A 26,654-nucleotide genomic window follows, 5' to 3' on the forward strand; every position below is an offset into this window, starting at 1 on the left:
AGTTTAATTTCACAGAATAAACCCACTGAAATTCAGCCACTTCTGAAATGAGAGAGAGGGTGTCATTTTTATGTGCTCTATGAATGTCCTCTGGAGAAGATGCAAAAGAATAAATGTTGGCATAAGGCATTTCACATCTTAGTTAATAGTAAAGTTATTTAAGAAAATACAGGGACGAATAGAAACAATAAATTTTTAATGATAATAAAAATTTAAACAAATAAATTTAAACAATAAATTTTTATGAATTCAAATATCTGGTATATGTCCTTTTGCTTCAAAACGGGTAACAAGTGAAATAGTGTCAGGTTGTATCAGTGGAGTAATTCTATTTTTAGAAAGTTCAAATGCTAAGCTTAAAATGAATTATAACTTGACTGAAATATTTCATGAATGAGTTGGTTCATAAATGCTGATAATATTTTTAGTAAATGCCAATTGCCTTGAATTCATTAACCAACTATCTGAGTGGTCCTGTACATATTTTTAAATTAAATTTATTTAGTTTGCTAAAATAGGAAAGATTATTTTCAGTGGGTTTTTCCCTAATGAAATAGAGTAATAAGGAAAATAAGTTGCATAGCAATTAGAAATTATTTGTTGAATTCCGAAGTTTGGAAGTATAATCAATTTTTTTTTTTTTTTGGTCAACGAGTTCTGTATCCTTAAACTCTTACTAGATCTCAGAGTATTTTGCAGAGGGGTGTTGCTTTTTCCCAAGGAGTATATTTATTATTTCGAAAACATAATATAGCTTTCTTGGAAGTAGCCCTACTAGATGGCTTCCCTGTTATACACAATCTCAGGTTATTTTGAGTTTATTAAAATGGAAGTTCATTTCATTGTTATTCATGTAATGTCTGTGCTAGACCCTGAGAAAGATACAAAGTTAATTCTCATCCCTTACTTCCAAAGAGATACCATCTAGTAGGAATCCTTTTTTTTTTTAAATAGATCTTTATTGGAGTATAATTGATTCACAATACTGTGTTAGTTTCTGTTGTACACCAGAGTGAATCAGCCATATGCATGCATATGTCCCCATATCCCCTCCCTCTTGAGCCTCCCTCCCATCCTCCCTATCCCACCCCTCTAGGTCATCGCAAAGCACCAAGCTGATCTCCCTGTGCTATGCTGCTGCTTCCCACTAGCTAACTATTTTACATTCAGTAGTGTATATATGTCGATGTTACTCACTTTGCCCCAGCTTCCCCCTCCCACCCAGTGTCCTCAAGTCCATTCTCTATGTCTACATCTTTATTCCTGCAACTAGGTTCATCAGTACCATTTTTTAATAAGATTCCATATATATGTGTTAGCATATGGTATTTGTTTTGCTCTTTCTGACTTACTTCACTCTGTGTGACAGACTCTAGGTCCATCCACCTCACTACAAATAACTCAATTTCATTTCTTTTTTATGGCTGAGTAATATTCCATTGTGTATATGTGCCACATCTTTATCCATTCATCTCTCGATGGACATTTAGGTTTGGTTCCATGTACTGACTATTGTAAATAGTGCTGCAATGAACATTGTGGTACATGTCTCTTTTTGAATTATTTTTGAATAGTACTATTTGCCTTTTACAATGAATGTTACATGCCAAATCTTCATTTTATTCTAATAATTGTATGAAACAGGGTAGATGAATAAGCTGGGCATAGAGAGCTTGCAGAATCTTTTCAATATACAATAGCTAGTTGGTAGGAGAACAAGTACTAGATCCAGAGTCTTCTGATCCCCAAATCTGAGAGCATCAGAAGTCTGAAAGATAAGCTCTAGTCCTGGTTGGCCAGTTACTAGCTGTGCAGCCCTGGTTCAGTCACTACCTCTGGGCCCTCAGTTTTCCCAGCTGTATAATAATGGAGTTGAAGTAGTTGGTCCTAATGGTCCTTCTAGTTCTAAAGTTCCAAGATTATTTTCCCTGCAAAAGGTAATGTGACAATGTGGAAGAAAGACTATGCTGTTTAGAGGCATAGTTTCCTCAACTTTCTCTTCCTAGGTTGATATTCCTTTGCTTCTTTCTGTGAATCCAGATAGAGCTGAGTTTTCTAAAGATGTGTCTTTTCTCCTTTCTTCCTATTCACTTCATTATAGGTCAGTGCTTCTGGCATCTTTTTTAACAGCTCACTGCTGTGGTTCCCATTTCTAGGACCTCTTTTTCAGAAGTCTGTTTGCCTCCTTTGAACATATTAAAGCTCTTTGCACTGGAAAACTCTGAATTCTCAGCAGCAGCAGCAGCACTTGCTCTCTAAGGACTCATTTTAAGGAGTTAATGTCACTTCCACATCATCTTCCATGACCTCATTAAGACTGTCCAGTTGTACAAACCATGCAGTGTTGGGAATTTGAGGCATATCAAGTTCAAGACTAAGGAAATCAGGTCCACTCTCAAATTAGACTTCTTTCCACACACTGTTCATATCACTTTCCACCATCACTTTTCAATATTTTTCTTAACCTGTTAGTAGAACTGTGCCAAAATCCCTGACACATGCCACCCTCAGCCTCAGCATCATTGATGAGCTATGAAATCGGTGTTACATTCAGTCCATCTTGGATACACAATTACTTCTTGCTTCATTGGATGCTGTATGGATATGTATTGGGTAGAAGAAACTTAAAATTTGCTGCCAAAGACTCAAAGTTTATTGAGAGACCAGGGGCATTGTTCAGGAATAACAATGCTTTGTTTGAAAGATCATTATTCTCACAATACCTATTAACAGCTAAGCAATAATCACAAATCAACCACTTACTGAATGTCTCAAATAACCCCTGTTGGTCTATTTGAATACCGTAATACCAGCAAATTTGATTTGCAGTTAGCCGATTAGTATTGGATAGTTTTCTGTGTGATGAACAAGCTGGAGTTTTAATTTTAAATTCCCTGTTGAGTCTCCTCTAAGCAAGAGAGCGAGGTGGTCTATGTGGCTGCCTTAAGCCAGACAGTCTTTTTTTCTTTTTTTTTAATGCTCAATAAACACAGAGGAAGGTATCTGTTTCCATGGTAGACTGATTCCATCCACATTAAAAGAAATTGCAGAGGGCATTCACCAATTTCTATTATGAAATTGAGAAGTTCAGGGAATTTCTCTACTGCTGCCTAGTCTGTATTTATTCTCTATGCTAAATTTTGGTGTTAGACAATTGTTTGTAACATTCAAGTCAGTTAAATTAACCATGTCTGGCATTTAAAATTCCTTTGGTTGTACTCTTATTATCACATAAACTGAGTGCCTTGTTTATTAATGCTCAGAGGCAGTGGGTGTAGTAGAAAGGGGACTGAGACAATCTGTCCAAGCATGACAATGGGGTGTATGTGATGGTGATGGTGGTGGCAGGTGGCGTGTATATGTGTGTGTGTGTACACATGTACACACATAGGTAGAGAGATTTAGGGGGTACTTATGTATCAAGCAAACAAGATCTTATAAGAATCCCACTGAAAATATCACATATTGACTTGGCTGTGTTCCCAGCCTGGCTGGAATGTATTATATGCCCCAGTGAGAAAGTCTTCTGGCTGCACTGAGTTCTTGGACTCCTTCTTCTGGGACACTCTTTCTGATGAGTCAAGTTGATTCCACTTGATAGTCATCTTCATGAACCAGGTCAGAAACCATTGCTTTGGTGAAGCATTCCTTGACATTTCCAAACTCCAGGCCAAACTAATAGCTTTCTCTGCGCTTAATGCATTTTACATACTTGCAATAAACATGATAGTGGGTGTTTACAAATCTGTCTCTCCAGCTATATTGTGACTTATTTTAGGGTAGCAATTTTGTTTTATACTTTTTAATACAAACAGGGTAGCAAGTGAGGAAGAATCTGAACTTCCAAGCCAGACTTGGTTTCAAATCAATTTCACTACTACATCTAGTCTTGAATAAAGTACTCAAAGCTTAGCCTGAGTTATTTTATGTGAAAAATAAGTATGGTGATGTCTAATTCCATAAGGCTTTTTGAGAAGTGCAAAAAGGCCCTTATATATTTCATTTCTTTGTATCTTACCTAAAGCCTAGTGCCTACCAGAAACGTAAGGATCATTCAATATTCTCATGTCCTTTGACCTAGAATATCCTAGTAACCTAAAGTCCATCCTTCTTCTTCCAGAGGAAGTGGGCTCCTTCTCAATAATGGCAGCTTGACAAAGACATGGGATACCTTGGTGATGGCCAGGCTTTATCATTGAGGATATTTATGGAGACCATGGTTAGGGAGTCAACTATTCAGGAAACTATAAAAAAAAGATGTCATCTCTATGTAGAAGGTTAATTCAGATGACCTCCTTCATTCAAGAGATAGTTTTTCAGTACTTACTATATGCCTGCCAGCTGGGCCAGATACTATGAAGATTACAATCTAGCGGATGGCAAAGATTTTTAAATTAAATAAATAAAAAACTACAACTAAATAAAGTAACTGTAATGAAGGCAAGAAATAAAAGCTGAGATGCTGAGTTTCTTTCCAAATGTAAACTACATGATTTAATGTTTAAATTTCCAGGAAAGTAGAAAATTGATCCACAAATTGCAGATGGAAATTTCAAGGTGGTTTGTAAATTTTTTCAACCCTACTTATTAAATCTTGTGTTCTCTTTCTTCCTGATTGGCCCATTTAGTCAGGTTCTTCTCCTGGTAGCCCAGTCAGCATTCCTGTGTCCATGGAGTTGGAGTTTTCTTTACCTAGAAGCTTTTCCATCCCACTACTTAAAATACTTTTAATAATCCTGCCCAGTTTCCAGTATTATAAAATAAGCTGGTGAGACTAAATAATCTTTAAAATTCTTAGCTCTAAAATATTTTGATTCCTTTAACCCTGCTAGTGAAGGAGGAGGGCAGAATGCGCTCCCTATATTTTTACTTCTAAATTTTATTTTCTGTGCTTGGTTACCATGATGAACTGTTTTTAGCTATACCTGGTATCAGAGCTCCAAACAGTAGAGGCTGGAATGTAGGGCATGCATTACATGAAAAGTAAAATGTTTTGAAAGGGCTTTGAAGTGTTGAATAGGAATATTGTATTAAGAACATTCCACCAAATGGAAGAAGCCTGGAAACTGGACAAACTGTGGATGTGCAGATGGTTATTACTAACCATCAGTCAAGTAGAGAACACAGCCTATGCATGCGGATCAATATGTCACGTGCCTTTATACATTGGGATGTACCAAGAATTTGTCAGCAGTTTTTATCTCTGTATGTATTGCCTCCAAGGAGAAGAGTCAAATTGCCCATGTTATGCAGCCTAAAAGTTTTAGTTTTGTCTGCACCAATATGAATGAATCCATTTAAGATGTCTCATAGGAGAGAGGATGCTTCCATAAATGCAAATTGACATAAAATGGTGGGTTTGTTTGCTTGTAGATGAGTTGGGGGGCAGGGGGGCACAGAAGGAAAGATCCTGTATCTTTATAGTTCTTTAAAAAATCTTCTTTGTCCTAATAGACAATCCACAAACTATAATAATCCAACATGCTCCATATCACCCAACAACATTTTACAATTAGAATGTGGGCAAATCGCTCTGCCTCAGTTAACACTGATGTTAAAGAACAGCAGAGAGGCCTTAGGTAGGTATGACCACTAGTCAGTCAGCCATTTGAAGTATTACAGAGAGGTGTTATTTCTCAGAGATAAGGAACAAAGAGGTCTTAATATCCGGCTCAGTCAGGGCAGGAAATTGCCTACTTCCTGAGCCAGAGTGGTAGAGGCTGTGGATGGGAGCCAGATATTGGAGGGAGGAGGCATGTAAGCACTGGAGACCTCAGGATTTTATCGTCGGGCGCATGGACTTTGTATCAGAATGTCAAGAACTCATTTTGTCTTTAGCCCAGAAAGATGCTTGGCAAAGAATTAATTACACTAAAGCATTCTTATAAATGTCATGGCTGGACATTAATTTTCACAGAAGGTTATTCATTCTCAGATGTTTATGCTTTTCATTCCTGAACCTCCCCAGACTGTGGTATGTGACAACATTTTAATTTTAAAGACTATCAGTTATCCTGCTAATTCTAAATTCTACTATAAAAGTGTAAAGTACCAGGTTGACCTTGCATCCCTTGCCCTAATTATATACATGTGTTTTTATAGACCTTCTATCCAACCTCAACACCAACAAACTAGTTTACAAGCACTTAACCTCTCCAGCGTTTTTTGTCCTCACTTGTAAATCAAGAGTATTGAACTAGATGATCTCACATTTGTTTGGGTTCTAAAGAAAAGTGGCAGAAATTCCATGGGTATAAGTCTGTATGGTGGAAAAAGGAAATTTGGGGGATCCTGGGTACTTGAGTCCAAACCTCTGCATGTCCAATTATTAGATGTGTGACACTGGGAACATTCTCTAATCTCAATCTAGTTTCAACATTTGTAACTGGAATAATACCTAAGTTATATGGTTGTTATACAATTAAGTGACATGGGGCATTAAAGTGTCTGGCAGACACATATTTAATAGCTGTTTCTTTCCCCTTACTTCCCTTCTTTCAGCATTATGTAGACAATAGATTTTACTAACTTTTATTAGAAAAAAAATCCAGTTTCAGATGGTAATGTTGAAAGAAAAGGAGATAAAGACTAATTTACAGGAGGATCTAAAGATGGATTGAATTTTGACAAGCAAAAGAAGGATGTAGGACATGCTACCCAGGGAAGAATGTAATCAAATGTATGATGGCTGTAATTAAAAGGTGTATGTGGAGAATAAGTCTCCTGATGCTATTGAAATGTAGACTCTATTGGCCAGGGTTAAGATATATATTTTATGTTTCTATCTCTTGACCTATAAATTAATTTTTACTCAATTGTTTGTATATTGCACACAATATTCTGTTTTTTTCTTTTAAAAACATACTTTGGAGATCATCCTATGTGTACATAAAGCTCCTTCTTTTTCTTTATTTACTATTTATAATATACCATTATGTGTATATACTGCAATTTATATAAACAGTACTCTAGTGGTGCATATTTAGGTGGTTACCATATTTTACTTTTATAAACAAGGTTGCAGTGAATAATCTTGTATACACATCACTTTACCACATGTGTAAGTAAATCTGTAGGATAGAGTCCTAAATGTGGATCTGCTGTATTTGTAATTTCCATAAGTCTGGTCAAATGCCCTGCAAACATGTTTTATTGATTTCAACATACATAGTCTATGTATGAGACTGTTTCCCTGGACTCTAGTTGATACAGAGTTAATCATAGTTTCTGAATTTGGCCAAAATCTTCTAGATTAAAAAAATGCTATTTTAATGTACTTGAAGAAGCATTTCTTGAACGTCTTTTTATGTATTTAAGATTTGTCTGTATCTCCTTTCTGTGATCTATCTGTTCATAGTCTCTAATCATTAGGCTGCTGGATTATTGGGACTTTCCCTATTGATTAGTGGAAATTCTTTATATATTAGAGAAATTAGCTTTTTGTTTCTTATGCAGACATTTTCTCTCAATTTTTTGTTGATTTTGATTATTGTGATTCTTACCACACAAACTGTTTAAAAATTTTTTTATATAGTGAAGTTTATCAGGTTTTTATGGCTTTTGGATTTTGTTTATACTTAGAAAAACTTTTCTCACTTGAGAGAATTTTTTTTCATGGTTTCATCTATTTTATTGTTTCATTTCTTATACTTAAATCTTTGATCAATTTCAAATTTATTGTGGGGAGAGATATGAATCCAAGTTTGTTTTTTTAAGGTGGCTACCCAGCTTTCCCATCACAGACTATTATATAATTCATATTTTCAATGCCATTTTGAAATGTTTCCTGTATTTTACTATATAACTATATGCATTTGGATCAATTTCTGGATTTTCTTGTCTGTTTCATAGGCTTTTCTGTCTATTTATGTGCAAGTAGCAAATTTTTAATTTATATTAGTTTTATAATATGTATCAAAACCTGGTAAAAATGGTTTCTTTCTCTTGCTTTAGTTTTTCAGAAAATGTATGACTATTTTTACTTGCTTATTTTTCTGGAAGAATTTTAGAGTCAATGAGGTGTCCCACACCTACCCTCTAAAACAAATACATCAACTTTATAAATTAATTTAGGTGACATTGACTTCTAAAGTATTTTTTGATATTCCTTTCCAAACACATTCTACACTTTTCCTTATGTTCAAGTGTGTATGTGTGCAGGTGTGTATATGTCTATGTATGTGTGTGTATATTTTGTGATTCTCAAGAGTAGTTTAAATTTTTCTTCATATAGATCTGATTTCTCATTAAGTGTATTCCTAGATTTTGTTGTTGTTATTGCTTTTGTAAATCTTTTTCTCCTGTAGATCATCCAACTGGGTATTGTTTATAGTATAAGGACTGTGATTATTCATTAATCTTTTACCAAACCACCTTATAAAGTTCTCTTATTGATGTAATACTTCTTAAAATTGATTTCTTTGTTTTCTCCAGGTATACAATCATATCATCTGCATGATGGTAATTTTGTCTCCTTTTTTTTAGACCCTAGTTTATTTTTCTTTTTGAATTGTGTTGGCTAATACCTCCAGGATAATGTTAAATGAAGGTAATGGTAATAAACATTTATGCTTTATCCTTGACTTTAGTAGAAATTTTTTCTCTGGAACAATTTTAATATCATTGGAATGATCAATGTTTTGAAGATTTGGCAGAAGTAGCCCATTAAGTCAGATGATGATTGAGATGTACACTTCTTTGCATTATAAAGTATGATTATCATTCCCTTCTTATTAAGAGTTTTAAAAATCAAGAACATGTAAATAGAGAACAAAGGGAAGAAAATAGATCATGTAGTGTAAAGTTTTTTAATAGAGGCAATAAAAACAGAAAGCATGACAAAAATGACAGAATTAAGACCCAACAAGACTGGCCTCCATAAATGTAAGTGGGTAACTCACCTATTAAAAAAATCACTTTTGATCATAATAAAAAATTCAACTCTATGTTTTATATAAAAATTATGCCTAAAATAGATGCCTTGGAAGAGTTGAAATGAAAAAACCCTCAGATCTCTTTTAAACTGTTAAAAAAAATGCTTAACCTGACCCATGCAAGAGAAAGCTACAAATCACTATATTAAGCTATACCTTTTCACCTACCAGATTGGCAAAAATCATAAAGTTTAACGTCATAGTGTGTTGGTGAGGATGAGTGAAACAGGCACTCTTATACATAATTAGTAAGTGTGTACATTGGTAAACCTCTCTGGAGGCCAACATGGTGATAGGTATCAAAATTATAAATTCGTTTTCACATGTTTACTTGTAGAAATTTACCCTATGAGCACACTGAAATGTGTGTCTTTATAAGGATTTTTGTTTCAGTATTGTTTATAATAGCAAGAGTTTTGAAACAGCCTAAATGTTTAATGATATGGGTTTGATTAAATAAGTTATGCATGATTACATTATGGAATAATATGAATTCCTTAAAAAGAATAAGGTATAGATAAAGCATTATCTCTGAAATACGTTTTTAAGTTTAAAAAGCAAGGACAGCACATTATATTGGGTTGGCCAAAAGGTTTGTTCAGTTTTTTCTGTAAGATGGCTCTAGTAGCACTTAGTTGTCTTTAACTTCATTCGAAACAATTTTGTTAGATTGTATTGCAACAGCTCTCATATCAGCGTGCATTTAAAAAAAAACTTATCAAAATTGGTGAACTTTTGTGTAGCCATTTTTAATATTGAAGATGGAAGAAAAAGCACAAAATTTTCGGCATATTATGCTTTATTATTTTAAGAAAGGTAAAAATGCAACTGAAATGCAAAAAAAGGATTGTGCAGTGTATGGAGAAGGTGCTGTGACTGATGGAACATGTCAAAAGTGGTTTGTGAAGTTTCATGCTGGAGATTTCTCACTGGGCAATGCTCCATGGTCAGGTAGACCAGTTGAAGTTGATGGCGATCAAACTGAGACTTTACTTGAGAACAATCAACGTTATACCACACGGGAGATGGCCGACATACTCAAAATATCCAAATCAAGTGTTGAAAATCATTTGCACCAGCTTGGTTACTTTAATTGCTTTGATGTTTGGGTTTCACATAAGTTAAGCGAAAAAACCCTTCTTGACCATATTTCTGCAGGAGATTCTCTATTTAAACGTAATGAAAATGTTCCATTTTTAAAACAAATTGTGACGGAGGATGAAAAGTGGATACTGCACAATAATGTGGAAAGGAAGAAATCGTAGGGCAAGTGAAATGAACCACCACCAACCACACCAAAGGCCGGTCTTCATCCAAAGAAGGTGATGTTGTGTATATGGTGGGATTGGAAGTGAGTCCTCTATTGTGAGCTCCTTCTGGAAAACAAATGATTAATTCCAACAAGTACTGCTCTCAATTAGACCAACTGAAAGCAGCACTTGACAAAAAGTGTCCGGAATTAGTCAACAGAAAACACATAATTTTCCATCGGGATAACACAAGACTACATGTTTCTTTGATGACCAGGCAAAAACTGTTACAGCTTGTCTGGGAAGTTCTGATTCATCTGCTGTATTCACCACACGTTGCACCTTCGGATTTCCATTTATTTAGGTCTTTACAAAATTCTCTTAATGAAAAAAATGTAAATTCCCTGGAAGACTGTAAAAGGCACCTGGAACAGTTCTTTGCTCGAAAAGATAAAGAGTTTGGGGAAGACTGAATTATGAAGTTGCCTGGAAAATGGCAGAAGGTAGTGGAACAAAACAGTGAATACGTTGTTCAATAAAGTTCTTCGTGAAAATGAAAAATGTGTATTTTATTTTTATTTAAAAACTGAAGGAACCTTTTGGCCAACCCAGTAATTTAGTGTTAAAAATATACGAAAATATTATGTATGTGTACACATACACATACACACACAGAGACTTGCACATGTACATATATCTATCTATCTATATATACCTGTCTGTAGATACATAGATTATTTCTATAAGGACAAAGAAGAACTGTTCAGAGTGATTGCTTTTGTAGAGAACTGGATGTCTGGGTAGAGAAGCAGAAGTAGAATGGAATGCAAGGAGCAACTTTAAGCATATAAATCAGTAAAACATATTGATCATTCTAAATGAACATTTTCTGTTATAATAATTATTGGCTTTTTAAAGTAGATCTAAATATAGATAACACTAACTTCTTACTCTGTTTTTTTTGTTTTGTTTTGTTTTATTTTTGTTTTTTGGCTGCACTGCATGGCATGTAGCATCTTAGTTCCCCAACCAGGGATCAAACCTGAGCCCCCTGCATTGGAAGCGCAGAGTCTTAACCACTGGACCACCAGGGAAGTCCCTAACTTCTTACTCTGGTAAGAGGATTTTGGAAGAAATTAAAGAATACTAATCTCATTGTCTTCAGGGGAACAAATACAAATACTAATTCTTCATCCCTTTTTTAAAAGCAAAATATAAGTATCTTGGATAAAATTTAAAGGGTAATGGCTAAAATAATAAAATATATAGTAAAAGTAAAGGAAACATAAATATGATGTAGCTCATGGAAGTTAGGAGAGGAGGAAAAAACCTCATGATAAATAGATAAAACAATGGCGTAAAAAGTTCACCATATCTATAATATATAACTACAAAAAATGAATTCATCTGACAAATCTTTTAATAATATACTATTTACAAAATAAAACCAAATGACATAAGTCTGAAACTAAAAGTGATAAAGATACACCAGGAAAAAATTAAGTGATTAACAGAGAACACAACTTTAACTGTACTTGTCTCAGACCAAAGAAAACTTAAGGTGGCACCTATTCCATATTTTCCAGACTTTTTTTTTAATAAACTTATTTATTTTATTTTTATGTATTCTGGCTGCATTGGGTCTTTGTTGCTGCACGCCGGCTTTCTCTAGTTGTGGTGAGCAGAGGCTACTCTTTGTTGCGGAGCACAGGCTCTAGAGTGCAGGCTCAGTAGTTGTGGCACATGAGCTTAGTTGCTCCTCGGCATGTGGGACCTTCCCGGACCAGGGCTCAAACCCGTGTCCCCTGCATTGGCAGGCGGATTCTTAAACACTGTGCCACCAGGGAAGCCCTCCAGACTTCTTTTAATAAGCCATCCAATCTATTATCTCCAAGTTTATCCAAAGGCTCCCTAAACACCTTTTTACTTTTTAACCAGAAATGTATACTTGGAGAAGAATTTTATGTCTTTTTGATCTTTTATTAAAAAAAACCTTCAGGGGCTTCCCTGGTGCCACAGTGGTTGAGAGTCTGCCTGCCGGTGGGGGGGACACGGGTTCAAGCCCTGGTCTGGGAGGATCCCACATGCTGCGGAGCGGCTAGGCCCATGAGCCACAACTACTGAGCCTGCGCATCTGGAGCCCGTGCTCCGCAGCAAGAGAGGCCACGATAGTGAGAGGCCCGCGCACCATGATGAACAGTGGCCCCCGCTTGCCACAGCTGGAGAGGGCCCTCGCGCAGGGATGAGGACTCAACACAGCCAAAATAAAGAAATAAATTAATAAACTCCTATCCCCAACATCTTAAAAAAAAAAAAACCTTCAAAATGTTGATATACAAGCCAATTTTCTCAAGATAGTAGGGCATCCTATATACATTTAGTTCTTTATTTTTTGTAAACTTAAGCCACTTACCTGTTTTCTTCCCTTTTTTGGATTAAAGAGAATACTTGTTATTTTTTAAGAGCCCCTGTTCATATGCAAGCCTCCCCTCCTGCACCTTTCTCAGGCAGCCACTCCTCTTTCCTGGTGCCTCTTACTGCTTTGTTTTTACTGGAAAATGTTCACCCAGAATAAGAGGTGCAATGCGATGGAGGTTTTTCCTTTCAAGGTTAAGACAGTGTGTTCTGCTTAATTTATGTTTTGCTTTTTTGGTAATTTCCAAAATTAAATTGTCCTATAGCTTAAGGAAATAGTTTTCGGTGACACCTAGCTTCTTCCTCTGGCTGATGACAACTTAAATCTCTGGAACCCCAAGCAGTTAGGAAGTCCTGACTTATTTAAATAACTTCAAGTCAGTTCCAATTTTGAGTGCCTATACTGTATAGAACTAGGCATTTGCAGCAACATGGATGGACCTAGAGATTCACCTACTAAGGGAAGTAAGCCAGACAGAGAAAGACAAATATCGTATGATATCACTTATATGTGGAATCTAAACAAAAGAGATACAAATGAAATTATATACAAAACAAAAAAGACTAACAGAAATAGAAAACCAATGTATGGTTACCAAAGGGGAAATGGGGGGAATGATAAATTAGGAGTTTGGGATTAACCAATACACACTACTATATATATAAAATAGATAAACAACAAGGACCTACTGTACAGCACAGGGAACTATGTTCAACATTTTGTAATAACCTATAAGGGAAAAGAATCTGAGAAAATATACATATGTATAACTGAATCATTTTGCTATACACCCGAAACTAACACAATATTGTAAATCAACTGTACTTCAATTTTTTAAAAAATAGGGGAAACTGAAATGCAAGTAGTCAGTTGTAGGGTTGTTGCTTTTTTCCTTCATTTAAAAAACCTGCAGCAAAGTGGGAATATGGGGCTTTCACATTGTCTTCCCTTAGCTGACTAAATGAAGGAATGGTCAGATGCTACATAGGATTACGGCTGTTTGTGCATACACTTAAGGAAGATAGTGTCTGGGCTGGAGGAGGACTTAGGAAAGGTAGAGGATGTAAGCCAGGGTAGCTTTAGGTAACAGAATATGAACACAAAGTTCCATTTAGAAAATACATTTGTGCACGGATGAAGGGTAAGATGTTGATGATATTTTGAATAAGTACTGAGGATATTATTATTACTGACCAATAAGGAACAAAGATTAAGCCATTTTCCTAGGTGAGTTGGGTGAGACATCTTTTAAAGATGTCATCACATATGAGCTTCCCCAAAAGCTGAGCCTCAAGATATGGGTGTGTTCTGAGATACTGAGATACTGATCCTCTCAGCCCTTGAGGATGCCAGGAGAGACATGAACTGCTTGGTACTGGTCCCCTCCACCGTGGAGGATTTTTGGAGGGCACTGGATAATGAAATCCTCTTGGTTTGTTTGGGACTTTCCTTGTTTTAGCACTGAACGTCTTGTATCTTGGGAAATCCCTCAGTCTCAGGCAAACAGGTACTGTCACCCTACCTCAGAGCAGTCTGTGCGCGCTGGAGGGTCTGCAGCAGATCCTGTGGTCCCCGTGGGCATTCAGCTCTTGCAGCTCTGTTGTGATGGACCAAGCTGAGCATGACCAGGAAGGTACTCTTCCACCTTATCATAAGCGTTACTAAGCAGTGGTGTTAAAGGCACTTGCCCATTTAACCTAAGTTGTTAAATTATTGGTGTAAAGTTGTTTCTAATATTTTTCATCCTTTAAATGCTTGTAATGATTTCTCCCATTTTATCTTGATATTGGTCACTTGTTCTCTCTCTCGTCCCCCTCCCCTCTCCTCCTACCCTTTTTCCCTCCCCTCCCAACCTTCTCGCTCTGCTCCTCCTCTCTCTCCCCTTTTGTTTTTTTGGGGTTTTTTTGAGGTACGTGGGCCTCTCACTGTTGTGGCCTCTCCCGTTGCCGTATTTTGAAATATCGCTTTTATCTCTCTTAATTCTTCTCACCTTAAAGTCTACTTTGATATCAATATAGTCATACCAACTCTCCTTTGATTAATGCTTGCTTGGTGTATCTTTTTTTTTCTTCTTTTACTTTTAAACATTGTGTATTTTTATATTTCTGGTGTATTTCTTATAAGCAGCCATAATTGTATTCTTTTAAAAATCCAGTCTAGGGCTTCCCTGGTGGCGCAGTGGTTGAGAGTCTGCCTGCAGATGCAGGGGACACAGGTTTGTGCCCTGGTTCGGGAGGATCCCACGTGCTGCGGAGCGGCTGGGCCCGTGAGCCATAGCCACTGAGCCTGCGCGTCTGGAGCCTGAGCTCCGCAACGGGAGAGGCCACAACAGTGAGAGGCCCGCGTACCGCAAAAAAAAAAAAAAAAAAAAAAAAAAAAATCCAGTCTAAAAATCTTGTTAACCAAAGTCTTTCATTCATTTATATATAATGCAATTACTGATATAGCTGGGTTTAAGTCTACCATACTTGCTATTTGTTTTCTATTTTTCCTTTTTCTTTCTGTTTTTTAAAATTCCTTTCCTGCTTTTGTAATAGTCAAATATTTTTAATATTCTACTTTATCTCCTCTGTTAGTCTTTTGTTATACTTTTTTTTTTTTGCGGTGTGTGGGCCTCTCCCTGTTGTGGCCTCTCCGGTTGCGGAGCACAGGCTCCAGATGCGCAGGCTCAGCGGCCATGGCTCAAGGGCCTAGCCGCTCCGCAGCATGTGGGATCTTCCCGGACCGGGTCACGCACCCGTGTCCCCTGCATCGGCAGGCGGACTCTCAACCACTGCGCCACCAGGGAAGCCGTTATACTTTTTAACGTCCTTGCTTCAGTGGTTACCCTAAAAGTTACAAGAGACATTCTAACTTATAGTCTATCTTAAATTAATACATTTACTGCTTTTTCAACAATTCAAGAAATTTAGAACAATATAACTCCGGTATTCTCTACCTCACTCTTGCCATTTTTGCTTTTGTCATATGCTTCTACATGTTGTAAGCCCCACAGACATTACACTATTGTTATTTTAAACAGTCAATATTCTTTTATATTTATCAACATATTTACCCTTTTCAGAACTGTCCATTGCTTTTGTACTTCTACCTGTTATTATTTTCTTGTAGCTTAAAATACATTCTTTAGTATTTCTTATAGTAAATGTCTCTTGGTTGTGAATTCTGTCAACATTTGTGTGTGTGTGTGTGTATGTTTTCTTTCAGCACATCAGTGGCCTTATCTTCTATTAGTTATTTATCCATCAAACCTGAATTGAATATGTCTTATTCAATCAAAGTTGCTTTCCTCAATAAACCTTTGTAAGTTAACTTACAAAACTTTTCTACTGAACAACTGATGAATCCTGCCTGGCTACTTTTAGATTGTTATAGCCATTCTTTAGTTTTCTTGCTTCCCTAGTGCTTTACTTCACAGATGGACAGAAATGGCAAATACATGAAATGAATGAAACAAGTACTGGGGAAAACATAAGTGCTATCCAAGCAAATTCAAGTTAGGATTTTATCACTGCTAGAGATCTGTCCCTTTAAGACATCAATACCATTGTCAATCTTACTTTTTTAGTTCACATTTTTTTCTTCTAATGAGATGATAAACATTTATCAGTGTTCATGTCTTATCTCTTTTATTCTATATGATTCATTTTGTGGTGTGGCGGTTTTCAAGTCTAAATTGGAAAGAAGCTTCTTCTGGCATTCTAGTTATAGTTACAAATACCAAATTCAAAACATAAGAGATTAATGGAGTCACATCATATGCACATTTAACTCATATAATTCAACCATACATGCTGCACAAAATTAAAATAAAGAAGAACACTTTGAATAGGGTGGATGATTTCACCCACGATTTCCCTCAATGAGCACAAGGGCCCAGCAGAGCATGAATGGGAAGATGTGAATCTGATCTCTCTTTAGATGCTCTTGTGGTGTGAACATCTTACTCCCCTGACCTCAAAGCCTGACCCCCAACAGAACACAATGCCATCATAAAAACACATAGTTAACTAGATGTTCTTTAAAACCCTAATATAAACCCTCCAATTACCCAGCAGCATTTGCATGTTCTATCACTTGACTATAACAAATAATTTTCTTCTAGAAGTATGATTTACTTGGAGGCCATCTGCAACAACATGAAATGTATCCCTCAGACTTTATTAAATGCTTCCAATAGATACCACCTCTTCTCTAATAGATTCTCATGAAATAGGATCAAAGTCTAGCCAAGAAGATAGGCACAAAAAACAATGGGAAATATATAATGCTTCATGAAAAGTGCTTCATGAATAGAGACTTGTACAAGTGCATTATGGAGACTTAGAGCTAAGTGGGAAATAACAGGTCAGCAAATGAACCGAAGCAAAGCATTAAAACCAATAAGAATAGCATGGAAAGCTCAAAAGTACACATTTTTTTTGAATGTTAATTGATGTAACTTTATTTTTTTTTTAAATAAATGTATTTATTTTTGGCTGCGTTGGGTCTTTGTTGCTGCGCGCAGACTTTCTCTAGTTGCAGCGAGCGGGGGCTACTCTTACTGCGCTGCGCGGGCTTCTTATTACCATGGCTTTTCTTGTTGCAGAGTACCAGCTCTAGGTGCGCAGGCTTCAGTGGTTGTGGCTCGCGGGCTCTAGAGCGCAGGCTCAGTAGTTGTGGCGCATGGGGTTAGTTGCTCTGCGGCCTGTGGGATCTTCCCAGGCCAGGGCTCAAACCCATGTCCCCTGCATTGGCAGGCGGATTCTTAACCACTGCACCACCAAGGAAGCCCTAAACAACAGGTCTTTAAAAAGCAAGATATTTATGGTAGTTTAAAACCCAGGAATATGTTGAGGACAAAGGCATTTGGAAAGGAAAGCTATATTATGAAGTGAATTAAGATGCTCTTCTAAGAAATTTGGATTTAATTCTTTTGTTACAAAAAGTCATCATCCTATTTGGTTCTTAAATGTCCTTCTGAGAAAACTGTGACCTAGGTAATTCTGGACTTCTGCACACACACCAGAGGTGGGACTTAAGCTCAGATGTCCCAGTTCAAATTCATTGCTCTCTCAACTCCACCAGACTACCTTTCACTGCAGATTCCAAGCTACTTCTCATACCTACAGTTAGTTCAGTCTTGTTTTTCCCTCACTATCAATCTGGTCATGATCTGCCCTTTCCATCTTTTGGGGTAGCCCAACCCTGACAATGACTCTGGACTTTCACTTTATTTGGAGTTTCAAGATGGCGGCAAATCTAAAGAGTTGTCAAAAGCAGACAGTTAGAATGTAAAATTACTTGGCTGTGAAATTTCTGTGGAAAATTCAAAACACCCTGCACTTAACACAATGCCAGAGCTGATTAGTGCAGTTTATTGCTAAGCCCCAAGGGACACCTGCAGGCTTTTACCTTCAGTCTAGAACCCCTGGCCCGAGGAAAGGTGTAATGCCATGTTAGTTCTGCACTCTTTCTATTAGAGTTTACTCAAAGCTGCCGACACCAGATGTGTTACAAACGAAAGTTAATTCTCCTCCAGCATCTGGATCGCATGTACCATGAGGGGCAAGATTTATGCCCTGCTGAAGCATTCCCCAGTTTTTAGCACAGAAGTGATTGAACTCCAGATGTTAACAAGATGCAGAGACCTTTTAGTATGATTAAAAACATGATTTCTTGTTTTGCTCATGACAAAACCCATTGGATTAACTTATTAGAAGTGGAGCTGCCGTCCTGCTCATTGGAAGCCGTGTCTACTTTAGCTATTGGAGCTTGTCGTCGAAGATTTTATGAAGAAAGAATGACTCACCAACTCCTAAAATCGTCAACTTCAAGGGCCTTCTCAAAATCAGAGGTTACAAAGGTAGATATTCTCTAAGCACTTAGATAAAGATTTAGCTGAGAATGAAAATCAACACAAGTGTTTGCATGAATTAACTAAATCAGAATCTTCTCCCTTTCAATAATTGTATTATCAAAAAACATGGAACCACAGCCTTAGAGCCTTAGAGCTAGAATGATTCCTCAAAGATCATCTGATCTGCTTTTCCCTTCCTCAGTCCTTCTCTTCCTCCACCTTACAGGGAGAAGAGAATGGTCTCCTTGTAGTGTCAGATGACTGAGAACCAAAAGGATCCAGTGTTTTGATACAGGTCTCAAAACCAGTAAACAATGAACTTGCTGAATTCATATCATCTATTTTCAAAGTATAGTATTTTCCCAATGATAAAATGCACTTGCCCATAATTTACTTTTTCCATGGTTGGAATGCATCTCATATTTAGTGTGAACATTCAGTAAGTTTGTTTATTTTTGTGCCCACATTTGTTATTAAATTAATGGTGCATATGACAGTCAATGGCATCTTAGAATCTAGAAAATATGGTAACTACTGGTTTCAGTAGACAGAAACCTTGAACTAATAAGCAATCGTCTGGATTTTTTACTACTACCATAATCTAAGAATCTGTAAAATGTGTTATTACGCTGGTGAGAAAATGCCTTCCTGTGGAGATACTCTTTTTATGGTGTTCTCATCTTACCTAGTCAAAATAAAGGAGGAACTAAATTGATTTTAATATAAAACTTTGAAATAGAACATATGATCATGTTGAATAGTCTTCATTAATCATGAGTTTGGTCTACTATTTCCAGTACACCTTTCGAGAGTTTGTGGACTTACTATCTAAATGGTTTATGAATTTTAAGACCTTAAGTCATCATTTACCTCCAATGTCTTTGTTTATTCTGTTCTAATGTCTTCCATGATAAAATTCATTTTCTTCATAAATCACTTATGTGACCCTGAAGAGATATGATGTGTGTAAGTTAAAAATAGTGTACTAGTGTACTGCTAATCATGAGTGGTGATTCATTCTTTTTTTGGCTGCGTTGGGTCTTTGTTGCTGCGCACAGGCTTTTCTCTAGTTGCAGTGAGCGGGGGCTACTCTTTGTGTGGTGGGTGTGCAGCCTTCTCATTGCAGTGGCTTCTCTTGTTGCGGAGCGTGGGCTTTAGGCGTGCAGGTTTCAGTAGTTGTGGCACAAGGGCTTAGTTTCTCCGCAGCATGTGGGATCTTCCCGGATCAGGGCTGGAACCCATGTCCCCTGCATTGGCAGGCGGATTCTTAACCACTGAGCCACCAGGGAAGCCCGGTGATTCATTCTTGACAACATTATCTATGGCCAAGAAAGGAAGAATCTGGAAGCACCTTTTCTTACATTTGTTTACAAGTGCTTTACTGTTTGACTCTGAACTTCTCTTGTCAAATTTACAGTAGAACTCAACCCATTCCACATTTCCCACCAAAATCACTCATATATTATAGATTTAACTAAAGATTTTGTAGCAGAATGGGAGGTAAGGTGTTGAGCTTTCCTCATAAACTTATAGCAAACAATTTAAATACAACTATCAGCTATTTAAACAATCACAGGAGACATTTTAATTATTCCCCAGGAGTTGTTTGCTTTGTTTTGGTGTAGTTTCCTCTTCCGGCAATACCCAGCCTTGCATTAATTTTTCTTTACTCCAGGATTTTCTGCCAGCAGTTTAAAGCTCCTCATCCCTATTCATTCAAGCTTTCATTCAACAAATAATTAAAGGCTTATTGAGAAGCAGTCACTCACCTACTGTGAGACAAATACATCCCAGGTAATAGGGATATGACAATGAACAACAACAAAAAATCCCAGCTCTCATGGAGCTTACTTTCTTCCAGGGGACGGAAATGGTGCATGTGGCAGATGTCAGATGAGAACAAGTGCCATGAAGAAAAAATATGTATCAGACTAAGGGGAAAGAAGGAGTGACTGGAGTGTTTGTGCACATGTGTGTGCACGCAAGCACGGGAGTCATTGAATTACAAGGGGAAGCTAGGGAAGACCTCTCCGAGAAGAAGACATCGAGAGAGACCTGAGGAATAAGGAGAACGAACCATGAGGAGTCAGTGGAACAGTTCACCTCCACTCCAGCTTCTACCACCAAAGTTCATAGATGACTCCTTATAGGACTCAACAAAGCAAAGGATCTACCAGCAACAGAACCAAACTTCCATGGGCATTTTGCCACTATGTTTTGTTAACAGTTCCTTATGGTCTTTGCCCTAATTCCTAAGAGGCTAATTAATCAAAATGTGTCTTCCAAACAAATCACTAACCTGAAATAAGAATCACAGGCCAGGTTGTCAATGTGTCTAAGCTTTTAAGTAGAATTCTTATAAAGCAAATCCAGAAAAATAAGAGCCACATAAAAATATTGTCTTCCTTTATCCTTTAACCTAACCCAATATTTCTTTTCTAGAAATCTTTCCTAAAGAAATGATACAAATGTGGACGAAGCTTTATGTGCAGAGATGATCACTGGACTATTATTTATAAAACTGAAAACTTGACAGTCTAAACTATAAGATAATTTTTATTAAAATAATAAAGTAGGGATCATTAAGCTGTTTAATGTCTACAAATAATTATTGATGATATGGTAAATTGACTATAAGTGATAGAGGTAGAGAAAATGGTATCAAATAGTGCACAGAATATTACCTCAACTATAAACAAAAAGTTTGGAAAAATTAGAACTAACTCTAACAAAATTGAGATATTAGTTTTGCCTACTCTAGATTTCACATAATGGAATATACAACAGTGTAATGGAAAATACATATAAGTGCACATATTCTTGTTTCTCGCTTTCTTCTGTCCGTGCAATGTTATTGAAACTTCATGTTGTTGAGTGCGGCAGTAGTTCGTTCCTCTTTTATTTTTAAAATTATTTTGGCTGGGTAGTATTCATAATTTGTTTCTCCATTAACCTGTTTATAGACCCTTAGGCTGTTTCCAGTTTGGGGTCATTAAAAATAAAGCTGTTATGAACATCTGTATATAAGACATTTTGTGGACATATGTTTTCAGCTTTTATTGTAAATACCTAGAAATGAAATCACTGGTCAAACAGTAAGTGTACTTTAATACAAATTGTCAAACTGCATTCTAAAGAGGTGTACTATTTTACACTTCTACCATCAATGTATGAGACTTTCTGTTGCTTTTCATCCATAAAACCAGTGAATATTGACAGGTTTTTTTACCATTCTAAATGCATGTATAATAATGCTTCATTGTGGGTTTGATTTGTGTTCCCTGATTACTGATTATGTGTAACATATTTTCTGCTACTCGTTGGTCATATATATTTTTTCTTTTGCAAAAGTTCTATTCAAATTTTTTAACCATTTTTGAAAACTTGAGGGTTTTTTAATACTGTATAAGGCATATATACATATATATATGTATACATGTATTACATATTATCTGATATTGTATTATCATAATGTCTTATAGACATTTCCCCCCCAGTCTATGGCTTGCATTTTAATTTCCTAAGGATGTCATTTGAAGACCAGAGTTTGGTTTTTTTAAAAGTTTTTAATTAAGTTAATTTAATATTTTTTTCATTATGGTTAGTGAAAATCTTTGTCTTTTTAATCAACCTAGCTAGATGTTTATAAATTTTATGGACACTTTTAAAGAAGTAGCTCTTAGATTTTTAATTTTTCTCTATTGATTTTCTCTTCTCTATTTCACTGATTTTTGCTCATCTTTATAATTTTCTTCTTTACACTTCTTTTATGTTTAATAGTCATCTTTTTCTAGCTTTTTAATTTTTGAATTTTATTTTATTTACTTTTTATACAGCACATTCTAGCTCCTTAAAATGAAAGCTTAGATCATTGATGGCAGACATTCTTTTTTTTCTTTCTTTCTAATATAAGCACTAAAGCTATAAATTTAACTCCAGGCACTGCTTTAGCTGCATCCCAGCTAAATGATATGCTGTTTCCACTTTCATACAGTTGAATATTATCTTATTTGCCTTGCAATTTTCCTCTTTAATTCACTGCTTGAGAGGTATGTTGTTAAATTTCCAAATACATGGGAATTTTTTTATATATCTTGTGTTATTAATTTCTTATTTAATTTTGTTGGAGTTAGAGGGGATATTCTGTATGACTTCAATTCTTTTTAGCCTATCTGAATGTATTTTATAGTTCAGCATATGGTTTCTCTAGGTAAATGTTCCATTTGTACTTGAAAGGAATGTCTATCCTGTCATTGTTTGTGTATGTCAAATAGGTTTCAAGTTGTTTGCTAGTGTTGTTCAAACTTTCCTGACTGATTTTCTATGAACTTGTTTTATTACTAGGACAGAAGTGTTTTTGCACCCAACTATAATCATGGACTTTTCTATTTCTCATTTCATTCTTATGTTTCCGTTTTATGTATTTTTGAAGCCCTGTTTTTTTTTAACATCTTTATTGGAGTATAATTGTTTTACAATGGTGTGTTAGTTTCTGCTGTATAACACAGTGAATCAGCTATACATATACATATATCCCATATCCCCTCCCTCTTGCATCTCCCTCCCACCCTCCCTATCCCACCCATCTAGGTGGTCACAAAGTACTGAGCTGATCTCCCTGTGCTATATGGTTACTTCCCACTAGCTATCTATTTTACACTTAGTAGTGTATATGTGTCCATGCCACTCTCTCATTTTGTCCCAGCTTATCCTTCCCCCTCCCAGTGTCCTCAAGTCCATTCTCTACATCTGCATCTTTATTCCTGTCCTCCGCTTAGGTTCTTCAGAGCCATTTTTTGTTTGTTTTTTAGATTCCATAAATACGTGTTAGCATATGGTGTTTGTTTTACTCTTTCTGACTTACTTCACTCTGTATGACAGACTCTAGGTCCATCCACCTCACTACAAATAACTCAGTTTCATTTCTTTTTATGGCTGAGTAATATTCCATTGTATATATGTGCAACATCTTTATCCATTCATCTGTCGATGGACACTTACATTGCTTCCATGTCCTGGCTATTGTAGATAATGTGAAGCCCTGTTATTAACTCTATACACATTAAGATCTCTAGAAGTTCAATTTGATTCTTCTTTACTGTCTCCACTTCTCGTTCTTATGTTCCTCTTTTACTTTAAATTCATGATCATATTTGTAATAGCTGTTTTAATATTCTTTATCTGCTAATTCTACCATCTCTATCATTTCTGCATCTGTTTCTATTGATTCATTTTTCTTTTGGTTATGGGTCGAATTTCCAAGATTTTTGTTTATCTAGTCCTTTTTGATTGTGACTATTACACTGATGAGTTTGGGTATTTTGCTTTCTTTTTTTTTCTTTTTTTTTTTTTAGGGACCAGCAGGGAGTTCCTTTGGTCCACTCAACCTTTGGTAGTGCTGTACTAAAACCTTTGTTTTAACCCCATCAATATCTGTTTTGTTCATCCCACAGTTTAATAGCTCTCTAACAATTTCCACCCTGCTGGATGAATCCTGTGACTCTCCTGTTTCTTCTTTGGTTTGTCCCTATCAGTATTTGCTTTATTCATCTTACTCCTTAATAAGGTTTTAAAAATTTCCACCCTAAGACTAGCCTTTTGATTCTGTCCTCTTCCTTTCCCCTTTCTCCTATTAACCTAATATTATTAGAATCTGTGAGACCCATAAGGGGAAGCTGAAATAGCAAATTCAACAAGGCTTCCTGAATGTTTTCTTTCTTTAAAGAGTGTTGAATTTTGTTTGCAGTGCTGGTTAGATTAATTGAGATTCCACTTAGTTTTTTCAGGCTTTGTTTTAAAAAAGCTTTCTTGGGCTTCCCTGGTGGCGCAGTGGTTGAGAGTCCGCCTGCCGATGCAGGGGACGTGGATTCGTGCCCCGGTCCGGGAAGATCCCACATGCCGCGGAGCGGCTGGGCCCGTGAGCCATGGCCGCTGAGCCTGCGCGTCCGGAGCCTGTGCTCCGCAACGGGAGAGGCCACAACAGTGAGAGGCCCGCGTACCACAAAAAAAAAAAAAAAAGCTTTCTTAGTGGAAGTGTGAGTTGTCTCTCCTCTAGAGCTAATTTTGTCCTACAACTAAGGTGTAAACTTCTTGAGTCTCTACTTTATGCTATGCGTGTTCAAAAAGTCCCTCCATTTTGGATGATTGGAATACAAATGTGGTCTCAAATGTGTTTTCAGGGACAAAGCTGGGGGATTATAGAGCTCACTTCATTTTCTTTACTTCCTATAGAGAGTAAAGTTCTGTGTCTGAAAACAATTTTTTTTAATATATTTCTTATATTTTGTCCAGTTTTCTAGATTTTTTTATGACAGGAAGGCAAGTCAGGTACCAGTTATTCTATCATGGTCAGAAAAGTAATTTTGATCTTTATATTATTAAAAATATCTGTTTATAGTTTCTAAATTTTCTACAACGAGCAAGTATTACTCAGAAAATATATGTAATATTATCACATGAGTTTTCTATTGTTTCTGTAACAAGTTACCACAAACATAGTGGCTTTAAAAACACAAAAATTTTACCTTGCAGTTCTGTAGGTCAGAAGTTCAGTAAGAGTCTCACTGGGCAATATCAAGGTGCTGACAGGGCTGCATTCCTTTTAGAGGCTCTAGGGGAGAATCTGCTTCTTTGCCCTTTCCAGCTTTTAGATGTTGCCTGCATTCCTTGGCTCATGGCCACTTTCTCGATCTCAAAGTTAGAAGCATAACATCTTCAAATCAATCTCTTTCTGACTCTGATTCTCCTGCCCTACTTTATCACTGAAATAATTTCTTCTGATTACATTGGAACCACCTGGATAATCCAGGATAATCTCCCAACCTCAAGATTCTTAACTTTTTCACCTCTACAAAGTCCCTTTTGCAATGTAAGGTGACATATTCATAGGTTGCAAGGATTAGAATGTAGATAGCTGTGGGGGACCATCATTCTGCCTACCACAGTTATTAAGGTATTTGTCACCAATTATTAGGATAATAAAATCGTCATTCTTAGAATGTACTATAACAAAAGTTATTCTGTTGACATATTCCATATACACTCTGAAAGACATGAGGGCACCTGGGTTTTGGTAACATTTAAGCAGATTTTGCTATGGATTTTCCTGAGGCTGTGTGAAGTCGATATACTGCTTATGTCATAACGGATGATGCTTTGTCTACAAGGTAGATAACATATTTACAGATAATTGGGATTTGCCAAATATGGCCCTAAATTCTTTGGTTCCCAGTCTCTGATTTTCCTCTAGCCTACCCCTGATTTCTTGTGACATCTCTGAGCATACCTGCCAGATGAATTTTTACAGCTATTACCACTCCATAAGCACTGTACTGAAAATTTTATTCTCAGAAGTTACCAAAACATTCTCCTTTTGATATCCTAGGTCTATAAATGGTACCATATTTTTCTAGACTTAGGCTTAAAACCACACTCACACTTGCCTAATTTTTATCCTGATCTTTACTTTATCCACCTAATCTATTGTCAGACTTTGTAGGGTTTTTTTTTTTTTTTAAGAAATCTCTCAGACGAGCTCTCACACACTTCGTTTCATTTTAATTCCCACAACCATCACTGTATTTCAGGTTCTTGTTATTATAGTTGAATTTTCACAAATACTTTCTAAAGAGTCTTCTTACTTATAATCTTCATCCAAACCACTTTGGCTAAATGAGTCTTCCAAAAGATTCATTTCTACACAAAAAGTTTTGGATTTTATTTTAGTGTTCATAAAATAAATTTCTAATTCTTCAGTATAACATAAACCCCTCCACACTTTCATTTTAACAATTTAAATCCTTCATGTTGTATCTCAAATTCAACTTCCTTTTGTTTTCCTTGACATTCCAGATTTTAGCAGTTTCTCATCATCATGAATGCATTTCTACAACAGTCTTCTTTCAGTAATTTTCAAAATATGTCTTGATTTATCTTTATATAATTACATCCTTTTATGTTTTACCCTTTAACTGAAACTTTCAAGTATAGAATTCATGTTTTATAAATTTTTGAACCCTTTGTAATATCTAATACCTAGTGGTTAATGAACATTTATTTGTGGGTAAAGGAGAGTGGGATTTAGGGCTACATTTTTCCCAGGGTTTTGTTGTTGTTGTTGTTGTTGGTTTTTGTTTGTTTGCTTTGAGTGGATAGGTTTTTATTTTTTAATTTTTTTAATTAATTTAATTTTTTTTTGGCCATGCCCCATGGCATGC

The 26,654-nt window shown here is 36.3% G+C and overlaps 1 long non-coding RNA gene across 4 annotated transcripts in view; it reads left to right on the forward strand.

The window, feature by feature from the left end:
- The window catches only part of LOC132484581 (uncharacterized), a 49,217-nt gene extending 27,429 nt beyond the window's left edge, over positions 1–21,788 (forward strand). For 2 of the 4 annotated variants that reach the window (XR_009531232.1, XR_009531231.1), the window contains 4 exons: positions 8,485–8,548; positions 11,197–11,298; positions 18,299–18,444; positions 20,300–21,788. This is a non-coding gene — a long non-coding RNA (uncharacterized LOC132484581). The other 2 variants (XR_009531233.1, XR_009531230.1) reach the window with 2 other exon arrangements.
- The last annotated feature ends 4,866 nt before the right edge of the window (positions 21,789–26,654 follow it).

Source organism: Mesoplodon densirostris, chromosome 2 (assembly GCF_025265405.1).
Source record: "Mesoplodon densirostris isolate mMesDen1 chromosome 2, mMesDen1 primary haplotype, whole genome shotgun sequence".
NCBI lineage: Eukaryota > Metazoa > Chordata > Mammalia > Artiodactyla > Ziphiidae > Mesoplodon > Mesoplodon densirostris.